This window comes from Ascaphus truei, chromosome 2 (genome assembly GCF_040206685.1).
Source record: "Ascaphus truei isolate aAscTru1 chromosome 2, aAscTru1.hap1, whole genome shotgun sequence".
In the NCBI taxonomy this organism is placed as follows: domain Eukaryota; kingdom Metazoa; phylum Chordata; class Amphibia; order Anura; family Ascaphidae; genus Ascaphus; species Ascaphus truei.
In genome coordinates this window covers 370,546,106-370,572,271 of record NC_134484.1, presented here as the reverse complement: position 1 = coordinate 370,572,271, position 26,166 = coordinate 370,546,106, and positions in this window count along the sequence as shown.

The following is a 26,166-nucleotide window of genomic DNA, read 5'->3' as shown; positions in this document are numbered from 1 at the left end:
TGCCTCATGTGCACACTGCTCTCCGCTGACTCTGTCTCGGAATCCTCTCCCCTCCTTTCCATCTGTCTTCCCCTTCATACTCCATCATGTCCTGCTCCTCTTTGCACTCTCTCCTCCCCTCTCTTTGCACTTCCTGCCTTACTGTGTCTGCTCCTCACTGTGCACACTACACTTCCTCCTCTCCAACTCATCTTATCTCATCTGCCTCCTCCTCTCCTTACTGTCTCTCTATGTCTCCTCCTCTCCTTGCGGTCTCTCTCTCTGTCTCCTCTCCCCTCCTTGCTCTCCACATACCTGGTAGGCTGTATATCTGGCATGTGACTTCATTCTGATGATATCATAATGAGTTGCAGACATACAGTACTTAGCCTTTTTATGGAAACATACCTAAGCCTTTATAATATAGATATAGGTCCAGATCAAATACATATTCATTAGAACATTAACACCTGTCACTCTCCCTCTTCACCCCACTGCCATTAAAATCCCCACCCTTAGTGTTTCCTGGATGAGTGAGAGGCCACACAGCCTATCACAAAGAGGAAGGAATGTGCAATCTCTTTGACTGTCCCTGGGTGAGTGACAGGTCGCTCAGTCTATCACTGAGGGGAGAGATGTGCAGCTTCACTGGCTGTCTCTGGGCGAGTGACAGGCCGGTGTGTATATCTATCTCTGTGTGTGTATCTGTGTGTGTGTTTGTGTGTGTGTGTGTGAGTGTGTACAGTAAGTCTGCGTGTGTATGTAGCAGATCAGCCTATGACAGAGGGGGGTGGGATGTGCAGTCTCATTGGCTTAGATTGTTGATTAGTAACCATGTAACAGTTGTAATGAAACCTACCTAAGCCTTTTATATATAGAGATTGTCACATTTACATTAATATCTTCTTGCTCCCCAATTGGGCATGTTCACTAAGCAGCGGAATGGGGGCACTATTTAACAGAAACTCACATTGATGGTGTGAATAACCTCCAATATCCATTAAGCTTGACAGCTCCATCTCATTTCTACAGTAGATGTCCTTCGCCTTCTGTACAACACCCAAAGTGCATCTGAATGCCCTTATAAAAAAAAACAACCACATTTCCTGTGCTTGTGGCGGCCGTCTCTTTTGACAGTCTACACACAATCCCTGAAAGTGCAATCTCAAATAGCAACAAGTTGGAAAAAAATAATGAAATTGTCGTATTTCACCAGAGAATGTATTTTTGAAAATTCAGACAAAATGTATTTTTGAAACTTTTCACACCATCCAGATCTTAAACTAAGGCTTTTTTTTCTGGAGAGGAGGTAGCGATAGAAAATATGCTAATCTGCAAAATGAATTCAAATGATTTGAATTAACTTATTTCCAAATGTTCCCCGGTGTGCAATTAACACCGGCTCTGCCTCTCCTCACCCCTATCATCAGAGATGGACTAAGAAGTTGTTACAGAGATATAGGACTTGATGATTCAGGTGACTAAAGTTAATTAATTGTGCTGTACTTTATTATGTATGAATAAAACAGAATATTTTATAAAGGGCAGTGATTGATATTCTTGGCCTGTTCACAGGTTTCTCGCCACCTGGAAAATAGATGATTCTATTCAAAGGTATAGACGGTAATACAGATTTTTAATTTTTTTTTTTACCAAAAACATCACCAAAACAAGAAGTATGGATTGCTGCTTTTAAAGCTGTAGTTCAAGCAATATCCTACATGTGTTTTTTTAAGTAAATTATTTCTGTACTTTGATAAAATACTAGTAGCATTTAAAAATAAAAAAAAATAAACAATTTTAAAGACATTTTTAATGTATTCTTGTTCCTATAGCAACCATGTACAAAGTCACATCCCTTTACCCTTGTATTGTATTGTATGTCTTTATTCATATAGCGCCATTAATGTACATAGCGCTTCACAGTAGTAATACAGTAGAGGCAACGTTTATTCTAACATTTGCCGTAAACTAGCCGGGCTACATTCTGGGTATGTGCTGGGTATGTGCTGGGTATGTGCTGGGTATGTTCTGGGCTAGTTTGAGGCACGTTTAAGGCATTTCTGCATTGACTAACGACCCATAGGATTAACACAGCAGGGATCCCTGGCAGTCCAATTCAGTTTGAATGGGACTGCCAGGGACCCCGCTGTTAATCTGATAGGCCATTAATCAATGCAGAAATGCTGGGGCTAGTTTAAGGAAAGTTTAAGGCATGTATTCAGAATGTACCTGGGTGTTTCCTGGTTTTTTTGGGGAATTGCCACTGGTTTTTGTTCGAATAAGAGTTGCCTCTACTGTACATGTGGTAATCAAAAAATGGACAGCATGTGCCGCTTACCTAGGTAGGCGGAGGAGACCCATATATGACTAGCACTCAAGTAGGAACACAAATAGCAAAAGTCAAAGGTAATAATAAATGTATGGGAAAAGGAATACCCACAAAAACACACAACGCTAAAGTTTAATGGTTAAAATAGTATTAAATCCTAATGGGTTGATATATACCACCACTAAAATAATAGTGGTGGGGAGAGGAACGTTAGGCTCTGGCACTCGGTAATGATAGATGGTATTACAAATGGTGCCTAGGGGGGGAGGGGGGGTTAAATACCAAAAGAGGTAAGTGAGGATAGGATGACAGATGTATGTATATCCTTACACACCCCGACCCACCCTAAAGAAAAGTCACCCCAGATAGAACAAGCAGGCTAACAGCAGCAGTATCAGGGTATGGTAATAACTACATCTGACTAGTAGGGCCCAATAATAAGCACTCTGTATGGTAGGAGCCGCTAGTTGATTGCCTGATGGTAGCTAGACTGTAAACTAGTTGCAACTATGCATGTGAAAGCTACCACAAAAGGTGGTGACTGGTGCCTAAGGTTCCTATACACGCAACGCAGATAAAATCAAATATAAGTAGTTCATGTAAACTGGACTACTAAGTAGCTAGGAATAAAAATACTGTGGAGTAGGGAACCCTGATGCAGGTAGAACACGTAGTTCGCAGGTTCAGGGAGTCCTGTCACACAGTATGATGGTGGCAATATGGTGTATCTATGTGCCAAAATAAAAAAGAGCGCAGTGTGTAATTGAAAGCACTGCTGCTCAGATGTACCGTGAGGGCAGAGGTCTTAGGAGCTGTTATGCTGAATAACAGAGTGTATATACACAGAATGTATAGTGCAGGCAGGTACCTCTATAGACAGATAAATAAATCTGCTATGGTATACATATATTACATAGGGAAGGCGTCCGATGTTAATTCCAATTGCACAGCTGACATGAATGATTCATGCCGAATAACAGATATATGGAAGCTATGTCGGACAGTATACTTGTAGATGCTCATCCGGCGTGGTGTATTCATGAACACCACAGAACATTAAAAATGCCGGATGGGACACTAACCTTCTACCTAACGTATAAGCGCAGCGATTTCCCCATTTAAAATATCAAGGGAGACCTCCGTGATCAAGCCTGCACGCTGACCCGTGAAGTCACTCTACAAGTATACTGTCCGACATAGCTTCAATATATCTGTTATTCGGCATGAATCATTCATGTCAGCTGTGCAATTGGAATTAACATCGGACGCCTTCCCTATGTAATATATGTATACCATAGCAGATTTATTTATCTGTCTATAGAGGTACCTGCCTGCACTATACATTCTGTGTATATACACTCTGTTATTCAGCATAACAGCTCCTAAGACCTCTGCCCTCACGGTACATCTGAGCAGCAGTGCTTTCAATTACACACTGCGCTCTTTTTTATTTTGGCACATAGATACACCATATTGCCACCATCATACTGTGTGACAGGACTCCCTGAACCTGCGAACTACGTGTTCTACCTGCATCAGGGTTCCCTACTCCACAGTATTTTTATTCCTAGCTACTTAGTAGTCCAGTTTACATGAACTACTTATATTTGATTTTATCTGCGTTGCGTGTATAGGAACCTTAGGCACCAGTCACCACCTTTTGTGGTAGCTTTCACATGCATAGTTGCAACTAGTTTACAGTCTAGCTACCATCAGGCAATCAACTAGCGGCTCCTACCATACAGAGTGCTTATTATTGGGCCCTACTAGTCAGATGTAGTTATTACCATACCCTGATACTGCTGCTGTTAGCCTGCTTGTTCTATCTGGGGTGACTTTTCTTTAGGGTGGGTCGGGGTGTGTAAGGATATACATACATCTGTCATCCTATCCTCACTTACCTCTTTCGGTATTAACCCCCCCTCCCCCCCTATGCACCATTTGTAATACCATCTATCATTACCGAGTGCCAGAGCCTAACGTTCCTCTCCCCACCACTATTATTTTAGTGGTGGTATATATCAACCCATTAGGATTTAATACTATTTTAACCATTAAACTTTAGCGTTGTGTGTTTTTGTGGGTATTCCTTTTCCCATACATTTATTATTACCTTTGACTTTTGCTATTTGTGTTCCTACTTGAGTGCTAGTCATATAGGGGTATCCTCCGCCTACCTAGGTAAGTGGCACATGCTGTCCAGTCTCTCTCACCCCTGGCACCATCCCTTATTGACTGTTGCAAGAGCTACCCCCCCCCCCCTGTCCCCCTCTCCCTCTTTACTACAAGTAATCAAATAAATAACAGATAATATAAATAACACATGATGGGAATAAGTGCTTTAGACATAAAAGTAACATTAAGGAAGAGGAGTCCCTGCCCCGAGGAGCTTACAGTCTAATTGGTAGGTAGGTAGAACGTACAGAGACAGTAGGAGGGAGTTCTGGTACAGTACCGACACACTTTATCCGAGTGTGGTCGGTACCGCAAGCCGGGAAATCTCCCGGCTTGCTAGTGGCCGCCCCTCGGCGTGCCGCGCGTCATAGACGCGCGGTCACGCGTCATCGGGAGCGTGCGCCCCCTGCACGCGCGTCCAGGGGCTCCCCGAGGGAGCCCTGGTGTCCCGCGATCGCGGGACAGCGGCAGGGGGTTCCGGGGGACCCGGCGGACCCGGCAGCGGTAGGGAGAGCGCCCCGATCGGAGGGCGCTCTTCCGCTGCTTCGGCGCGCGCCCGTCACTCACGGGCGCGCGCCAGGCTACTGCTGCGGCAGAGAACGGGCAAATGCTCGAATAAACTCTGCCGCAGCAGTAAGTGCGTCTGCAGGGGGCCAAGCTTTATGTATCATGTGTTCAGAATATCCACAGTGCTATTCATATGCTTCTTTAAGCAAGTGTGTCTTAAGGTGGGTCTTAAAGGTGGATAGAGAGGGTGCTAGTCGGGTACTGAGGGGAAGGGCATCATCTTTTTGAGCCCTGCCCTCTCTAGCAGTGAACCAATTGAATCTAGTGCCTGCCTGGTCACATGATCTTCCTCACAGAACTCTGGCTGTCAGTGCAGCAGAAGGTTACCCAAGATGCATTTAGTGAACCCCCAGCCGTATTTCAGCGATCAATTACAGGAGAACGGATCGATCAGCAACGTTTTATTTTTTAACGACAGCTTGAACGGCAGCTTTAGAATGAAAGGAAACGAATGACAGTGCCACATTTATTAGGTTAAATGTAGCCGATTAATCCAATTAAAGTTTTAATATCCCCATGATAAACAAATGCTTTAAAAGGATTTTGAAATAATTTTCTACTTTCTATTGCTGCTAATGCTGTTTGCCAGTGCTTAAAGCCACAGGTCAATTGATGTTTTGGTTTGCAAAGTAATTATGAAGCCATTAGTAGTCAAATAGATAAACATAAGTCGCCGATGTGCATGAATTCAGCACACGTGAAAAAGGAAACATATCACAGATCATGTTCCACAGGATACTAATAAGTACAATTGGTCATTTTACTGAGAGAAAATAACCATGATAGATTGTTAAAGAAAAAAAAATACACTGCCTCGCCGTGTGGAACTGCCATTTTAGACTTTTCTATTATTTACAATGTCTCTTTATTAAGCGATCGCTTATCCCTTAATTTATTGTAATCTTTAATTGCTAACACAGGAACAATATTTACATGTTATACGACAGTGGTTTTCAATCTCCTTGTTGAAACTCCTCGCCAAAGCCAAAATGTTGGCATAACCAAGTTATCTAAAGGCATTTCCATGTTTTTGTTAATCATTTGGCAAGCCCCCGTGTGTACAAAGTGCACTAATGACAGTGTCATGTCTGGCTAATCGTTGAAATGAGTCCCTTAGTGTCTGTGTCAGCAAGACAGAGCTTTTGAATTTCGTCATAGGGGGTTTGGGGCGAATTTGTTATAAAATGCTCTAAGCTGGAGGTATCTAAAAAATTCTGAGTGAGGCATATCTTTTTCTAATCTGATATGATCGAATGTTTTAATCTTCTGATTATAACCCTCCAGGTCTTTTATTCGTTTGTATCCTTTTTGTTTCCAAATCGAGACATTACCTCCCGCCAGGCCAGGTGCGAACTCCGGATTGCTCCAAATGGGGGACATCAGAGAGCGCCCTGATGTAAGTGAATTCTTAATTTTAGTAGCCTCCCAAACCGATATAGATTTGGTCATTGAGGTGAGCGGTATTTCCTTATGCTTACTTACCGTTTTGGGTAACCAAATCAGGCTGCCAAGCTCCAATGGGAAACATGCAGCATTCATGCTCCACCCATCTTTTCAATTGGGGGTTAGAGTGCCATTGAACAATTTGACTTAATTGAGCCGCTTTATAGTATGTTAACAGGCAGGGTACAGCCAAGCCACCAGCAATAACAGGTCTTTTCATATTTACTCGATTCACTCTCGTTTTTTTCCTTCCCCAGATAAATTTGAAAATTTCAGATTGGAGTGAGAGTAGGGCCTTTATTTTAAGTGGCACAGGGAGTGTCTGAAAGAGGTATAGGATACGGGGTAGCAAGTTCATCTTGACGCTATGTATCCTGCCGATCCAAGATATCCTCTTAGAGGACCATCTGTATAGGTCTTTTTTTAGTGTCCGAATTAGGTTGGGGTAATTTGCGCTATAGATGTGGTTGACATCTCTGGTGATGTGGATCCCTAGATACTTTATGTATTTCTGTTGCCAATTAAATTCGAAATTCAGTTTTAATAGTTTTTCCGTATGACTAGGGAGGTTGATATTGAGTGCTTCCGATTTGGATTGATTAATTTTGAATCCAGATATCTTTGAAAATCTGTTCAGAAGATTGAATAGATTGGGTAAGGAGGTGAGGGGTTTTGTAATAATTAATAGGATATCGTCCGCATACAGGGCCGCTTTGTGTGATTGTGAGTATGCGTTTAACCTTGAGATATCCGGGTTATCTCGTATACTGGCAGCTAGTGGTTCGATACATAGGGCAAACAGGAGAGGAGATAACGGGCATCCCTGCCGAGTGCCACTTTTAATTTGGAATGGGAGCGAGGGGAAGCCCTGATGTATGACCCTAGCTGTAGGGTTTGAGTATAGCGACATAATCGCCCCACTCATCTGATCCCCAAAGACAAATGCTGCGAGAGTCTCCTTCAGATAAGGCCAGTCTATCCTATCAAAAGCTTTTTCTGCATCCAGACTTAACAACATACTTTGGGTATTATTTGAGTTAGTCAATTCTACCAGATCTATGATTCGTCGGGTGTTATCCGCAGCTTGTCTCCCTTTAATAAACCCGACTTGATCTGGGTGTATAAGTCTGGGCAGGATTAGACATAATCTGTTGGCCAACAATTTAGCATAGATCTTAATATCTGTATTAATTAGGGAGATTGGTCTGTAACTTTTGCAGTCCAGCGGATCCTTGCCAGGTTTATTTATTAGTGATATGGACGCTCGCAGCATATCCCTGGGATGGGAGCTCCTGCTAAAATAGCATTGAACCTTGGGGCTTGGAGCAACCTTGGGGCTAGTGATTTAACAAATTTCTTATAGTAGAGCCCCGAGAAACCATCCGGACCAGGTGCTTTTGATGGTTTTAGTTCTTTAATGGCCTGAGACACCTCTTCCAAAGTGAAGTCGGCGCCCAGAGTCCTTCTATCACTCTCAGTCAATTTCCCCAGTTTCGAGTTAGCTAAGAAATCTCTTAGTGCCTTGCTTGTTTTATTATTATGTGCCACTTTTTCCACATCATATAGAGAACTATAGAATTCTCCCAATTCTTCTACTATCTTCTGAGGGTTGGCCGTACTAATTCCGGATTTTAAGCGTATAGCTTGGATATTAAAGTTAGATTGCCTGTCTTTCAATGCACGGGCTAGCATCGTATCCGGACTGTTAGCCTTTTCATAAAACTTCCTCTTAGACCAACTCAATGAGTTATCCGCCCTGGAGGTGAGCAACATATTCAATTCAATTTTAGTGTCTTTTACTTCCTGAAGTAATTGTATATCTGGGTTGGTTTTATGTTTAGATGTCAGGAAATGCAATTTGGATTGTAATGCGGTGATTTTGGAGTCTCGTTCCCTTTTTCTCTTTGCTGTGATGCTAATTATTATACCTCTAAGCGTCGCTTTGAGAGCCTCCCAAAGTACTAAATGGGATTCCACAGAGCCTGTGTTTATTCGAAAAAGTGATCTATTTCATTACCAATTATCTCACAAGTTTCAGGTATCTTGAGGACTGCTTCATTGAGTTTCCAGTTCGCCCCCGGCCTACCGAGTCGGATATCTTTGCACCTTAGCTCGATTGGTGCATGGTCAGATCACGAAATGTCATGGATCGCCGTATGGGAGACCATAGGAACCAGTCGACACAAAACGAAGAAGTAATCGATTCTGCTGTATGTACTATGTGGGTGGGAAAATAACGTATAGTCTCTATCTGTCGGATGTAGTTCTCGCCATATGTCCGCCAAATGGTTGTCCTTGAGGCCTCTGAACAGAGAAGTCCGTGCCTTTTTGTTGGCTGAGTCCCCCCCTCCTGATCTGTCTGGTCCCGGGTGCATCACCATATTAAAATCCCCCGCAATTATGACGCAGCCTTTTGTCACTGAGTTTAGAGACTGAAAAAAGTTACTAAAGAAAGCGGCGTCTTGTGTGCACGGGGCATAGAGGGAGGCCAGTGTAATAAATTGTTCATGGATTGAGCCCACTAGTATGAGGAATCGACTATTTGTGTCTTTTTTAACAGTTTGAATTACGAATGGTAAGCTATTACTAAATAGAATGTCCACCCCGCGTTTCTTAACTGAAGCTGACGACGTGAAGAACTGGGAGAAGCCCCTGTCCAGGAATTTGGGTGAGCTATTGTTGCTAAAGTGGGTCTCCTGTAACAGTAATATATCTGCTCGCTTTCTTCTATAATCTGAAAAGGCTATCTTTCTTTTGATTGGGCTTTGTTGTAAATATTCTGCGTCTTTTGTGCCTCCCGTAATATTCTTACCTCGCCGAGGACGGTTCCCCCACATCCTAGGGGGTGGGAGGGGGAGATAGGAGGGGAGGGGGGGGAGAGGGAAAGGCAAACAAAACAGGGAAAGCCACAGAAGGAGCAAAATGAAATGCTAAGGTTAAAACAGAAAAGGGTGAAAATGAAATCAAGAGCTCGCCTCGGGGGCCCCCGAGTTCGTCTCTTGCGCCCAGAGGGTAGGTCAGTTGGCTCCCTTATGTACCCAAGCCGCACACTCCTACTGCACCGACACACTTTATTCGAGCAAATACCCAGTATGTACCTGGCAGATACCTGGAATGCGCCGCTCCTCACCTCTGACAAGCCCCGTTGCATTTGCCTTCCCAGCCTGGGTTCATGCCTGGCTGATGGGCGGCTGATCTGTTAAATGATAATGATTAGGATTTAATAGGCTGCAATGTTTCGCGTGTCTACCAGATGGCATAAATTCATGAATTGTAATGCAGTATATATATATATACTGTGCAGTATTGCAGCCAGCGGGAATAAAATGCTTCAATCCCTGCCTGAAAATACCTCAATGCACTCGGGCAGAAAACAGTCACAAACCTCAATACACCCGGGTATACCCGAATTCGTGGGACTAGCCAAGCTCGAATAAAGTGTGTCGCCAGTGTAATAGGGACTGACTTCCCTGGGACTTGAGTGCGGTCCCGTAACGTTGGGGACCATACCGTAGTACGCATGTTCGGCGCCGTGGGAATTTCCACCGGCGCATCATTGCTTTTGCTGCCGAATGCTACCTGCAGTGATTTAAACACTTTCAGTTCCAACCTTCTCGGTAGCACTGATATCATCAGTAACAACAATAGCAATATCAATAATAACATCAACAACTATAACAACCATAACAATAACTGTAACCAACCTTATCCTAAATTGAGTTTACAGTCTTGAATCCCCCTGACCCCCTCAAGTAGATGTCCTTCATCTTAATAGTGTATTAGTGTGTTACGGGTATTTAAAGCCTTTAACATGTACAATATGTTACTTGTTACGTCTATCTATATAGTAACTATCCTAGTAACTATCCTTATTGCTACCTCAAAATATTCGATATATTCTACATGTGTATGATTCTAATCCGCTACTATCGCTAGTGATTATTGGTACCTCCTTCTGAATAATCTGATCTAGAGTGATTTTGATGATGATTCTAACCAAGACAGATGTTTATTGATTATCATTGATAGTGTAAATAGTGTATATAGTGTATAAATGTATACTGGTCACCCTCGGTTTTATATGTGATTAACTAACGCTAATAATGTTGATAAACTGCAGTGTCGTTGTATTATATATTCTATATCTTATATAACTACAAGGCTAACTAATACTGATACCCAATTTTTCTACGTAGAACTATAGATGCTATCTGTAGTGCTTAGGTCGTGGGTCCTAGTGTGTAGTGTAAAATCCCGTCATCACCTCCCTTCTCCACCCTCTCCTCCCTCCTCTAAGTTTCCCATGCCCATTTCGCTCCGCTTTATTAACTGTTAAAAATGTGACATAAAAGTGCTGTGTGCGTTCCACTTGGGCTCAATGCTCCTCTGCCGCTGATATGGCTGGTGGTAGTCGCTTCCTCCATCTATCCGGGCAGGCAGTGCTCTGGTCGCCTGTAGTGGGGTCCTGAGAGATGAGGTGACACCGCTGATTGGCTCGGTTTCTCCCAATCCCGTGGCCTCCGGAATCCCGCAATGTTGTGATGTTTTTCAATGACGTCATCTGATAAAGGCGCGAGACCTGGCAGAACTACCGCCAAGCCCAGGAGAGGAGGAACAGGAGAAGATGGCCGCCATTTTAAAGTCACGGGTGGACCTGCTCCAGACCTCGACTCTGATGCCAGCGGTATAGGGTAAGTCCTGTGCTCGTGAGGTTGCCGGGATGGCTTGATAGGTCCGCGGGTTTCAGCGAGGCTGTTGATCGCTCCTGGGGTCAGGCTGGGTTGGATATGTTGCAGAGGTTCTCAGGTGGAGCCCGAAGCCACCGGGGGAGACCCCACAGCCGCCACTCTGCTCCATGTGAGGAAGGCTCAGGGGGATCCCCATGATTCCCAGTTTGACGCGGAAACCTTCACTCTCCTCAGGCTTTCGTAATGTATGAGCCACTCCATTTTTCAGCACTAGTAGTGTGCAGGGAAATAACCAGCGATATCGGATGCTTTGGTCTCTTAGCGCCTTTGTGACTGGGGCGAAGGCTCTTCTCCGCATGAGGGTGGCTGGGGCTAAATCTTGATAGATTTGGAAGATGATTTTGTCAAATTCCAATGTTTTGGCGTCTCGGGCAATCCTACAGATCTCTTCTTTCGTTCGGTATTGGTGTAGACGTATCACTATATCTCTGGGGGGTTCTCCCTTTTGCGGTCTCCCTCTGAGAGCTCTTTGGCATCTGTCAAGTAGAAACTCTCTATCCATTTTGTCAGGGAAGAGGTGCTCCAGCCACCTTGAAGTAAAGTCCTCTGGATCGGAGACAGTTTCAGGGACCCCCCTCATGCATATATTACATCTTCTGTCCCGATTTTCGGAGTCCTCTGCTTTTTCTCCTAGGGCTCTGATTTTGTCCTGCAGATAGGCCACTTCATTTTGTGTGCGGGTTAACGCATCCAGGGTATCATCCGTTTTGGTTTCTAGAGAGTCTGTCCTCTCTCCCAGCGCGTCGACATCTTTCCTAAGTGCCCACAATTCAGTTCTGAAGAACTTCATCTGTGCGCAAAATTCTTTGAGGTCTTTGCATCGGACCACTTCTTCATCCCCAGCTTCGTCGGCGGGGGAGTCTGTGTCCGGGTCCATATTGGCGGGTTGCGCTGGGAGCTCCGGTTTGTCTATTGGGGCCACTGCTTTCTTCTTGAAATAAGTAGACACCGGCTGGCTTTTGTGCCGAGATGTGCGGCTCGATGCCATCTCCAACTGTTCCGGAGTGTTTTACTGTCAGTTATAGTACTGTGTTTGCGTCTCTGCTGCGATTTATTGATTTATTTGCGCCGGTGGAAGCGGAGCTCGGTAGTTAAGCCTCCATTCGCCTTGCCTTCGCACATGCGCCTCAAAAATATTTTTTTAAGTTAGTTTGTTAAAATGTTGGGTTTAGACTTCGGAGGGGTTTAGTTTTCTCTAGCTGCTCCCTTTTGTCTGATGTCACTGTGTGTTCTGCAAGAGCTTGTACAGCCAGAGTCACATTAACTTGGCTCTCTTAGGCCTCGTCCAGGGTGGCACTGAGCGGCGGGCACACTCACGCTGGCCGCGATGAAACACATTGCGGCAATGTGTTTGGCCAGCGTGAGCAAGCGCCAGCGAGCAAGCAAATTAGAATTTTCCGCTCAAGCGCGTCACGTGAGCTGTTCGCCCAATGAGGGCGAACCAGCTTCATGATGTCGTGACTGCGCCCCCAGGCGAGCGCTTGCCTAGCCACGGATCGCCCGGCCAAACAGGGCGCAGCGCGCCCATTCCCTTCCTGGCCGCTGCTTTAAGGCTAGTTGGGCTGAGGGTAAATGATGACAAACACTCTCTATTTAGAAGCCCGTAAAAATGCAATTTATAATTAATTTCCAGAGAGAAAATAATCTAAATATTTGCCTTTACCATAGTTAGAATTGTTCAAAGAAGCCAATTAAATTGTTAAAATTGTTTACAAAAGGTTATTTTTAGGAAAGCTATGTAGGATTGCACCTTTAAATATGGCATAGCTGGTTTCTCCAGGAGGAGGTTGAAAATCAATGACATGCAACAAAACATTAACGTTTCTATTTTCCCTAGACACACACACATTGGCTATTGTGTCATACATCAAATCAGATTTCATGTCTATGATTTTATCCCAGCTAATCTTTCCAACCACTGCAAGAAGCAATAAATTCAGACTGACAAAGATTTATGATCATTTATGTTACCGGCTCGACTTCTACAAAATAACTTGGAAACCGAAAGCAAACAGTGGATTTGTTGCATAGAAAAAAGTAAACTCTTATAGAAACTTCAAAAGCAGATACTGCCCAATACTTTTTAATACCATCTTGGACTTTTAGGATCTTTTGTGTTTCAACATTCCATCAACGACAGCGACATACAGTACAGGAAATTACAGAACACAATGACAACCTGTTATCTGCTCCAGGGTTCCTTTCATATTCATTAGAATTTTTTTTTTGTATAATATTGAATCAGAGCACACCATAATGGTAATCTTCTCTATTCAGAAAAAGGTCATTATTAAAAAATTATTTTATTTCATAATATTTTTCAACATATATGTACAGTACATAAATACATGGTACGGCTTTCATCTTGATGGAGGCATGACATCAATGAATGCGCCTCCTGATGCATCATTTCCTCTGAGGATGAAATTTGTTTGCTCACACAAGAATAGGGAGAAATGTGGAATGGTAAGGGCTGCCATTCACTTGGGAGTGACAGATTAACATTAATGCAGAAGGAATAATGTAATGTTCTCAGGGGCTGGCTGACAACATTTGATGTCCTAATCAATTTGGTCAATAACATCTTTGTCATAACACACTAAAATAACACATGCCTCCTCTCTAAGTACATAATCTCATAGATACAGTGGAACCCATACACATACAGTACACGGTTGGGGGAGATTTTAAACTAGTATGGAGGGGGGAGGGGAATTAAACATAACAAACTAAATAGAATAGATGAGGAAATAGCAGGGAGTTATGGAGGTAGAATGGGGGCAAGTGTGAGTTTGACAAGCAGCGAGGCACCCATAGTAAATACAGATAATACTAGAAAACTTCTAAAGACTAAACCAAATTGGCGCAAAAAGGAAGGAGCACGTAAGATAATAGTACAGACTGAATTTTTTTTAACTTAAAGGCATGTTTTATAATGCAAGATGCCTGACAGATAAAATGGGGGGCTTGAATTAATAGCTGCAAGGGGCAGTATGATATTATAGGCATTACTGAAACATGGGATGAAACTCATGACTGGGCAGTTAATTTAGAGGGTTATTCCCCTTTTCAGAAGGATTGAGAAAATAGAAGAGGAGGTGGAGTATGTTTATATGTGTAACGGGTATTCCACCCCACCCAATCGCATATATAGTGTGGGTGAGTAGAACATGTAGTGTTACCGGTGTGGTGCGTATACCTGCAGGCTCACAGGAGGTCTGAGCCTCCGCTAGTGAGAGCCTGGGGTGAATCCTCTGGAACGGATCTTCTTTCAGCGCCTCCACCTATGTAGGATTCTATGGAAGTGTAGAATGACCCTACATAGGAACCAAATCAGAAACTTCACACACAGTGATTATATAATAACTAAGGACTTTACTTATGAACATATAACACATTACATAACATCATAACCTTATGCATCTCAGGCTCAATGTCTGACGTTCCCACCCAGTGTCCTGTAATCCCCCACCCACATGTCCCGTACTCCTACGGAGGTCGTGGGTGACTGCGCAGTCACTAAGTTATCTATTAGGCCTGTTGGTGCACATGTGTAGAAATACCTTCCGAGCACTCCGATGCTCGGGCCCGCAACACTCTTCTAAAAGGGTCCGTCGACGAGGACTCCTCCAACCGAACTCCTGCAGACAGTAACACAGTCTCTGTGGACCCCAACGTGGGTCCAACCGCTTTCCGGGAACAGCAACGTGACACACCCTGCACTATAGGCCGTCCCTATAGCACAGCATCCTTAAGTGGCTTAAGGGTCAACTCCTAGGGCATTCGGGGTTGCCTATCCTATATAGGTAGGTCTTGTACCCACCCTACTCATAATACGGGCCCTGGGCCATGGATCCCCGGACTGGTTACCGCTATGAACCCCCCCCAGTTGCCTCGTACTACGCGCAACGCCGCCCTGGGCAATGGCTCCCCGGATTGGTTACCGCTATGAACCCCCCCCAGTGGCCTCACCACTCGCAACACGGACCCTGGGCTATGGCTCCCCGGACTGGTTACCGCTATGAACCCCCCAGCTGTCTCGTGCCACTAATTCACCTAAACGCCTGCCGCAACGCTCTGCAGACTAACCTCAGCCCCCTTTATCCCTGACTATTCCCCAGCTCTGACTACCATGAGTGACAGGGTCCCTCTCTGAGACTATCCCTGGCAACACTCACTAACCTGGGGTAATACAGGGTTAACTAGGGCCTTAGTGCAGGGAGTCTCCGGCTCCTGCACCCTACCTCCTTCCTTCCTTGGGCTCCTGACTCTGACTGCCGTACTCCAAGCCCGCGAAATGTATCTATATCCCTCCAGGGCAGTCCTACAGCCCTATTGGCTCCTATCAGGCACCTGGTGCCTGCCTCGCTATGCCCCATGGGAGTTGTAGTCCCATGGAGCCTAACAGCACATAGGGACCGCGTGCGCGCCTTTCCTATGCCTGCACTAGCTCCTAATGGCCGCCGCAATCTCTCCCTACCTCTCGCGCGACTCTCCTGGCTGGCTCCTACACTCGCGCGATCACTGCGCATGCGCGAGTGGTGGAGTAATGGCGGCGCCCTGCTCTGCGGCCGCCGGGACCTTAGAGACGCGATCGCGGCCTTAGCAACGGCCCGATCGCGTCCCCGGCAACCCGCCGCAGGCAGGAGAAGCCGCGCTGCTCCCTGATCCAGCCCCCACCCTTGGAAGCAGCCGTCGGGTTTTTCAGTACCCGCGATCGAGCTGCGCCAGGGAAGGGGGGTCTCCAGGGAGAAAAAGGTGACCTGGCTACATATGTTATAATAGGTTTTTGATCCGGTTTAAGGGAAGATGTTTATGAAGGGAATGATGAAAATGTAGAGACCTTGTGGATAGAAATTAGCAGTGGAGGTAAATATACAAAGAAAATGTTTGTTTGTAGGGATATGCTATAAACCACCAAATATCTGTGAGATTGAGGAAAATAAAATACTTTTTGCAAATGGAGAAGGCATTAAAACTAGGTTATGTTTGCATAATGGGGGATTTTAATTATCCAGACATAGATTGGGGCAATGAGAATTACAATTACAACAAAAGGTTTTTAGGGGTGCTTAAAGACAATTATATGACCCAATTTTTTGAGGAACCAACCAGGAGAGGGGTAATACTGGATTTGGTAATATCAATCAATGTAGAAGTAATAGCAATATTCAAGTCCTGGAACATTTGGGTAACAGTGATCATAACATGGTCTCATTTGAAATAAATGATCAAAAAACAGATTACTTGGAGATGTGGAGATGCTTCAATAACAGTTGCTGGTGATGGTTCAATGACAGTTGGAGAAGATAGTTGAAAGACCCTTTGGGGAGACACTTCACTATGTTTTTTTGGAGAATGTGCTACAGATGTCTCCGGTGAAAAGACAGCACAATCTAAGGATCCAACTTCTGATAAGCAGGAAAGCGTACTTCAGAGACAACTGCAGAGGTACGCATCTCATTTTGTTTAATGAAACTTGCAGCAATAGATAGCATAGAACTATTGAGAATTTTAAATTCAGCTGTATTCTGTAGTAAGATTTCTTTTATATTTTTGATTTTAGCTACCATTCTTTCTTGAACACCTATCAATTGTTCATGACGTGAGATTTGGCTTTGCAATAAACGAGCTTCAGATTGCTCTATTGAGGTCAATTGATCTTGGTCGGCAGTATCACGATGTGCGCTAGCGGTTGATGATGGCTTAATTCTGGACTCTCAACATCCGTCGCAAAAGACATACACGGTGAATTGTCAAGTCCTGAGATGTGTCCAGGAGATTGAATATCTGTTTGAAAAAAAATGAGGACAACATTAATTGATTGTCGCATTTAAAATATTGTTCCCATCGTTTGCTGTATCAATGCGTTTTGTTTTCATTATCATTAACAAATTCCATTGTGACATCAGAGTCACAATGAATGTAATGTCTGACATACAATTGCACATGACTAATTTAACAACATTGAAACTGTATCTATTGAGTGTGAATCATAACAACATGGAATCTTTGTGTAGTTTCTTAAAGCAGCAGTTCAAGCAATATCTTACTTGTGTGTTTTTTTTTTTTAATAAAGCAGTTCTGTACTATGAGAAAATACTTGTAGCATTTAAAAAAAAAATGTTTTAAAGACATTTTTAATGTTTCTGATGTAGGAAGCATTTCCAAAGTGACATCCCCCTTCCGATAGGCTCTGGCCATTGAGACCCGCCCTCTCTCTAGCAGTGAACCAATTGTATCTAGTAACTGCCCAGTCAATTATATTCTAGGAACTACATTGCCCAAAATGCTGTGCAAGAACTGAATTAAATAACCATGAGCAAGCAATCTATTAGTCGATTACAGGAGAACGGATCTATCTGCAGCTTAGCTAATCACTTGTTAGTGTGCAGATTGTATTGATGTAAATATTGAATGGAAAATATATATATATATATTTTTAAAATGGCAGCTTGAACTGCAGCTTTGAGTAATGCTGTTGATTGGACAACTAAATAACTACATTTATATGACTGCGACATCAGATGTGAAAACGTTGATTAAACTACTCTGCCGATGTCACTCACATCTGCAATTGTACTATATGTGTGTGGATCAGTGAGTCATGCCGCCATCGGCGCGCTCCCTGCTTGCTCTGGCTCGCGACCGGGTGCTCCGCTTCCTCTGCCTCCTGCAATACGTCATCTGGGCCACCCATCTCCAGACGCCAAACTACGGGGGCACGCGCATCGTGCGCGGAGGTAAATGTGGAATCTCCTGGCCCTGCCTCCCCTCCAGGTTGCGCCCATGCGGTGGCATCATCGGCGCGCACTGTGCGCACGTGACTCGTGCTCAACGCGTGCATGTATGGCGTCATCAATCTTCGTCAGCAATCCTTCCCACATCTGTCTCCTGCACCACTACAGCCAATCCCAGCCTGCACTGAAGACGCGCCTCCACTCTGTCTGTCTATTCATTGGTTCCGCTCTCCTACTGTATATATGTTCAGCCAGCCCACTGGCAAATTGGCTGAGCATAAACCTTTGTTGTTTCGAAATGTTCACTGCTACCCATATAAATTGACACATAATTTTGTACAAACTTCATGTTCTCGCCTTCCATTAATGGTGATGACACTTGAGATGCAAGCATTGCCACCTGTTGTCCCAGAGGAGATGCATGGGCCAGTATGTAAATTACAGAGAAGACAATTGTTAATATTGTGAAGTATGTTAACATACTGTAACATTATCTGTGTCTGAGTAATTAAGAATATATAATTAATTGTACTCTTTGTATATTTTGTAGTTTAACTGTGATCAGCAGCTGTATATGCTACATATTAGATTCACAGATTCCAGGGGGAGTATAGAGAAAAAAACACAAAAGCACAGAAAATCTAAGTGCAGGAGAAATACAAAGTGGAACAAATGTCAGCTCCAATCTTGGCTCTTGTGAAAGGCCTACTTACAAACTGTTAGAATATCAACAGCAGTGTGTAATCAAGGCTTTAGGCAGTCTATCAAAGGTGAGTGTCAACTCATAATGGATTGAGGGAGAAGCAGCTCCAATACTCAAGACGATGTAGCCCCAATATATAGAGAGGAAAAAGCGCACTTACAATATATCAATAAAAACCAGGCATATCAGACCGCAATAGTGTATTGAAGAAACCGCTCGGCACACCAGCTCACCGTTCTGCAGACACCATAAGATCTCTGTCTCCAGCCTTTACTCCATCGCGTCTCTGCGGGTCTGGGCATCTGACGTCAGATCTGGTTTTCAGGTTGCAACCTCGCGGCCTGCGGCTCCTCTCCAAGAATGCTCCGTATGGTGAAAGGACTCCCACTCTACCGGTTTTTCCACGTGATACCGTCCGCTTCGTCAGGAGTGTGGAGTCTTAGTCCCATCACCAGCTTTAAATAGCCAAGCTTTTACTGTATATCTAGGTGATTTCAATCATTTTGCCTATTTCAGGTATTGGGGTCTATATAATTAGTTTACCCCTTCTCTATACAACAGCGTTTTTTTTGGGTAGTATCCATGTCAGGGGTCCTAGACTATTTTTAATTATCTTTGTACTGTTTCCTATTTTCTTTGTGTCAATCAATAAATTGTTATTTCCAGTGTTCGACAAACCTATACATTTGCTCGCCCCGGGCGAGTGGATTTAACCCCCGGGCGAGTAAATATTGGCCCAAGCAGCACACGTTTGGTACTAGGTGGCGAGTAGATTTTTTTGTGTGGCGAGTAGATTTTTTGGTGATTTGTCAACCACTGGTTATTTCTTATACGGCATACCTGAGTGCTCTGAAGCGGGTTTCTTTCTCTTTGTTGCATGGTCATTACTGACCCGTGAGCACCGCTTGTTATGGAAATTATTCCATTATATACTGGCTTATGGTGACCATTTATATTGCTTGAGTGGATGCGAGGTCTTCCCCTTCTTCGTGTAAATGTATATATATATATATATATATATATATATATATATATATATGTATATGTGTATATATATATATATATATATATATATATATATATATATATATATATATATATGTATATATATATTATATATATATATTATTCAGTGTCACACTTACACAATATATATACACAATTTGATATACCATTTTGGACGTACAGATGTACCTTATACAACAAATGACAGAAAAGCCCAAAGCTAAATCCAATATGACAAGAATACACAGGGGAATACCTCCCTAATATCTGGAGCTTTCTGGGATTCTGTGTGTGTACAGATGTACTCTAGGCAGATTTATTGAATGCCAAGGAATGCTGTGTGAATCCAACCTCTTCGTTCCCTTGCATCGAGGATTTACACTGCAGTTGGGTCGGTAGGGAAAATACACGTTCATGCAACTGCGGTGGCGTGGCTTTTACCGTTACTAGAGCCATGATAAAATGCATTTTTTTGCGGCTTTGGATTAGGTAAATCTGGCTAGATCTGTAGCAGAACATCTATAAATATTGTAGTATATAAAGAAGAGGCAGTAGAAACACTGACCAGCATATCCAATGGTTAGAAGAAAAATATATCTTCCTGGGTTAAACATGGCACACAAAATGTAATTCACTGATATTGTAGTAATGCACATATTTTTTAAAACTACTGTGGAACTAACGAGGCTATTTATTATTCAGTAGTGTTCACATATCTCTGAAAATAGACAAATGAGTAGACTCCGCCCCAAGTGGCAGCCATAGTTAATGTACATAGGGGGAAACACTTTACAGGGACAAGCACCAACCTAAGATTAAAAGAGATGATCTCCCATTTCAACTTTAGATGAAAATAACGCTCTTCAAACTACCCAGGAACTCAGAAAATGCATCTCTATTAGCTTCACTCCCCTGGCCCACACACGTGCTGTCAAAAATTAAGATTTATAAGCCTCAGGTGAAACAAACACACAAGGGACCTCACAGTGGGACTCCCTGGCCCAGTATTAAGGGCTAATGTCCCTCCTTTTTAAACATGTCAACATTAACATTTTGTGCGTGTCGCTGATTTTTGGTCAGTCTCACTGATTTTTACAATATGACACAATAGACTTCAATAAGGTAATCCAATTGGTTTTTGCCCAGATCTCCCAAATGTAACCTTTTAGTTTCAAAAGAAGGAACCCCCTTTGTAACTTTTGAATATTTTGATAGAAGCACTTGGCAGAACCTGTGTTTTTCAGCTACAGTACCTACGGAGGTAAGTATCTCGGGAGGCAGGGGGTCCCCGGAGCTGAAATGAACCCCCTACTTCAAACCTAAAGGGAAAAAAAAGAAAAGCAGGATTGCTGCTCTAAATAGTTTTCTGCTGCTATAATCTAACTGTTACGTTATGCAGCCGACTTTGTGGTCAGTAACTATTACGTCAGGTGACATTCAAGAGGTTAACAAGCACCTCTATCTTCAGGTATCAGTTACTGACCTATCTCTACAAAGAAACATTACAGCAGACTTCCACTAATGTCAATGATTTCTTCACATTAGCAGCAAGCCTAAGGCCTCGTCCAGGGTGGTGCTGAGCGGGCTCGCGCGCTCATGCTGGACACGTTGCGACAATGCACGTGGCCTGCGTGACCGGGCAGGCGCGCCTGCTTGGCGCTCAGCCGCTTGACGAGCAAGCAAAATTGATTTTGCTGCTCGCCAGCGCGTCCCGTGAGCGGTTCGCCCATTGAGGACGCAAGCACCTAGCCGGCCAGGAAAAGCATGGCCGAGCAGGGCGTAGCGCCGGAGCGACAGCGCGCCTGTTCCCTACCTGAACGAGGCCTAAGAGTACTTACACTTACAGTAGGTACATGCGTATCAGTCTTTCCTACTCTAATGCTATTGAATTGCAATAGTTATTGCATTTATTGTGGCAAATGCTGCTATGTTAATTTTCTTTAAATGACATGTGCATTGTTTATGGAGCTGAGCTGGCGGAAAAATAAAGGACTTTAAAGCTTCTAATGACACTGAGAAATCACATACATTTACAATATTTCCATTGTATCATTAACATTTATTTAACCAAATCCAAGAGTGAAATTATCCTTAAATGTTTTCACCTACAGTTTAGCCCTGTCATTTGTAAAGAAAATGACCCCAATAGATATCTTAGTGAAAGGCTTCATTGTAAATCACAAGCAAATTGCATAGACTAAAATGTTCAATGAAAGCTCCTTTCACTGAGCACATGTAATCCCTTTATGCTGTAAATAAAATTCACTGAAGTGATTTCTTTAGGGACATCTCATCTTTTCTAGGAGACTTACACCAGCCCTTTTGATTAATATTTTCTGAAGCATCTTGACCATCACTTTAAAGCTTTTTAAGAAGCGAAAAATAAAACCTCTCCTCACAATGGTACATAGACTTCTAATAATACTGTACATCACACTGATTGTTTATGTTTAAAATCAGTTACCAAGTGTATAGATTGCAGAGAAATATCTGAAATCTGATAAAGCAAAAGTAGTTCTCTTTTTTTTTATATCTTATACATCAGATCATTCACTTGCTGATTGCTTACTTCAGATGAGAACATACTGGACACCTAACAAGCTCCTATTGAACCCCCAAAATAACCACAACATATATATATAAGCATATGAGTGTCACAGAGTGCTACTGAGCATGGCAATGTATATTTAAAACCAGAGACAGAACATAAAACACACAGAGCTCAGTTTTAGCACATCCAGTGAAACTCATACACGGTACAGTGCCTAAATATATATGTACAGTATAAATATCTATTAAGTAAAATGGTCTTTTAGTTTGACATTTTTGGCCAAAATTGTTGTAAGCCCCTGAGCCAACTGCACAGCAGACCACAATTCAGGGGTCCCTAACGCTAATATAAATTCTTAATAACCTGTGTAATAACAGGAAGAATGATTTATAGTAAATCTGTCAATATTAGTTGCAAAGTTCTAAGTCTGATTGAAGCTTTTATTCACCTGTACATTACCAGGAAAAGCACTCTGTATTAGAGTTGTCACAACCATACTGCAAGCAAGCAAGCAAGTTCCCCTGAGTGGAAGATGCTATGGAGTGAGCCCTTGACCATTTAAATGTGGGAGGGGGTGAGCTTCAATTAGGTAGGATGTTGCCAATTAAGAATTTATATTAGCATTAGGGACCCCTGAATTGTGGTCTGCCGTGACGTTGGCTCAGGGGCTTACAACAATTTTGGCCAAAAATGTCAAACTAAATGACCATTTTACTTAATAGATATTTATACATATATATTTAGGCACTGTACCGTGTATGAGTTTCACTGGATGTGCTAAAACTGAGCTCTGTCTGTGTTTTATGTTCTGTCTCTGGTTTTAAATATATATTGCCATGCTCAGTAGCACTCTGTGACACTCATATGCTTATATATATGTTGTGGTTATTTTGGGGGTTCAATAGGAGCTTGTTAGGTGTCCAGTATGTTTTACAATTGTTGTTCAGCTAGTCTTGGCTGATTGGAGGGTGGCAACCTCCTACCTAATTGAAGCTCACCCCCTCCCACATTTAAATGGTCAAGGGCTCACTCCATAGCATCTTCCACTCAGGGGAACTTGCTTGCTTGCTTGCAGTATGGTTGTGACAACTCTAATACAGAGTGCTTTTCCTGGTAATGTACAGGTGAATAAAAGCTTCAATCAGACTTAGAACTTTGCAACTAATATTGACAGATTTACTATAAATCATTCTTCCTGTTATTACACAGCTTATTAAGAATTTATATTAGCGTTAGGGACCCCTGAATTGTGGTCTGCTGTGCAGTTGGCTCAGGGGCTTACAACAATTTTGGCCAAAAATGTCAAACTAAAAGACCATTTTACTTAATAGATATTTATACTGTACATATATATTTAGGCACTGTACCGTGTATGAGTTTCACTGGATGTGCTAAAACTGAGCTCTGTGTGTTTTATGTTCTGTCTCTGGTTTTAAATTTACTTCAGATGAGCCCTGATGTTATGATGGATTGAAGGAAAACAAAGGCGCCATAAGCCTAGTCAGTATGCTGGGAAGGCGTCTCCCAAGCGCTGCAGAAGATTTCAGTTCCATGTTTGCATGTAGATAAACTCTTCTTCATCATGGAGAAACTGGTTTCAAAGCATGTTGAATAGAATGAAATAATAACTCATATTTCTCTTAAAGAGCCTATTTAATATTGTGAGAAGTTGTTTTTCCTGTGCAGGAGAAGATTTTAGTCTTATTCATGTGATTGGAGCTGAGTGCATCTGAAGCGCAGGAAAGATGGTTTCCTAGCCTGTTGAAATGGTGACATACAGTTGGAGTGTACGCTATATCCAGGGCCATCTTAACAACATTAGGGGCCCCTAGGCAGAGCAGTGCACGGGGCCCTGTCTACACTGTCGCTCCCAGCCTCCCACGCACTCACTAGCAGCAGCAAGCACCGGAAATGCTGCACTTTTAGGCTGCGAGCGGTTGTGACGCGAGCCGGGGTGCCGGGCAGGCGGAGAGCGAGCGGAGCCAGGGTTCCACTTTTGGGCGGGGTAGAGCGAGCGGAGCTCTCCTAGCTAGACTTAGAATGGAGATTTTTAGCATTGGTGGGCACGCATGGGTAGGGTTGCCAGGTGGCTTGTCCAAAAATTCTGGACACCCACGCCCCCACCCCCCCCGAACACATATAAAAAATACCCCCACGCCCCCCAAATGCATATAAAAAATACCCCCACGCCCCCCAAATGCATATAAAAAATACCACCACGCCCCCCAAATGCATATAAAAAATACCCCCATGTCCCCAAATACATTAAAAAAATACCCCCACCTCCACAATACATTAAAAAAAATACCCCCACCTCCCCAATACATTTAAAAAAATACCCCCACCTCCCCAATACATTTAAAATATACCCCCACCTCCCCAATACATTTTAAATATACCCCAACCTCCCCAATACATTTAAAATATACCCCAACCTAACCAATACATTTAAAATATCCCCCATCATCATGATTTCATCTCCCCAGTCTGGCCCCCATCACCACCCCCCCCATCATCTCACCCTGCCCCCCCATCCTCTCACCCTGGCCCCCCCATCTCATCCTGGCACCCCCATCATCTCATCCTGGCCCCCCCATCATCTCATCCTGGCCCCCCATCCTGTCAAGATCTCACCCTGCCCCCCAATCTGTGTCCTTACCTTATTGCCAGGAATGACACAGATGTCTCTGGGCCGCCGGGGTGTGGGCTCCGCCCCAGCTGTCCTCTGATTGGCTCTTCGCTCCTCCAATCAGGGACAGGCTGCACACAGAGAGACACACACGAGTGCTCCTGCCTGGCCACCGTCTCAGTACTACTCACTGCCTGCCCTCGCGCTTGCGCTGCCCTCCGCCACCACAAAAATGTATTACCTCCGATTGAAAAAAATGGACACCTGGCAACCCTACGCATGGGTCGGGCGCGTGGGGCCCCCCTATGCTGTGGGGCCCCTGGGCAACTGCCCAGTGTGCCCATATGTTAAGACGGCCCTGGCTATAACTACCAGGTTAATTATGTGATAATTATTCAGTCCTGGTTTAGTATTCCCATTTGCTGGTATTTTACTAAGTTTACTATAATAAAGTGTAAAGATGTAAAGAATGACTGTCCTTGATCATTATCGCAATGTTGACCAGGAGTCAGCTGTACACAGCACTCTGCATAGAATTAAAATATGAATTATATATATTTATATAAATCAGGGGAATGCTCAAAGTGTTAACATGAGCACTTTCAAAACCAGTATTGGAGAGTGATCCACTGCCTAATAACTATTCTGGGTGAAATAAAATTATAATGAATATAGGATGAGTGAACACACAATTGGTGTACAAGACAGTTAATCTAACAATGTCCAGCAATATATGCAAATCCTGGAACAAGGTAACAGCAGGTGTGCAGCTCATCAAAGGTGTGGGCTCCACATCGCAGAGCTGTATACAAAAAAACAAGAAAAAAGAGAGTGTACAACCACTAATAGTGTAGTAAATTTAAAAATATAACTGGCAGTTCATATGTAAGTGTTCTGGAACAGGAATATTTATTTCTGCTCCCTCTGATTTCCCCCCCCCCTTTTTCCTGCAGCTCTGCCTGCTAGCTGTATTTGGATGTAAGTTTTCGCTGCAGCTTCACTCCTAGTGCAGATGGAATGGATACTTTATGTTACTTTTCTCCCTCCAGTCTGTCACAACCTGGTTGCCCTGGCAACATCTCCAGTCCTCCAAGGTAATGGACTATTCCATTCTCCCCTGTCTGTTTTCACAGGTAGTTTAGCCCTGACCCTATTCCTGTGTTACAAGCAGTACTCACTTCCTTTTCCTTCCTGACACTGGCTGAGTGAGTACTCCTGCTATACCCCCTTGGCAAGGCCATTTCCTTTTTACCTGCCTCTGATTATAAAGCACCCACACAGAGAAGCGCTCTCT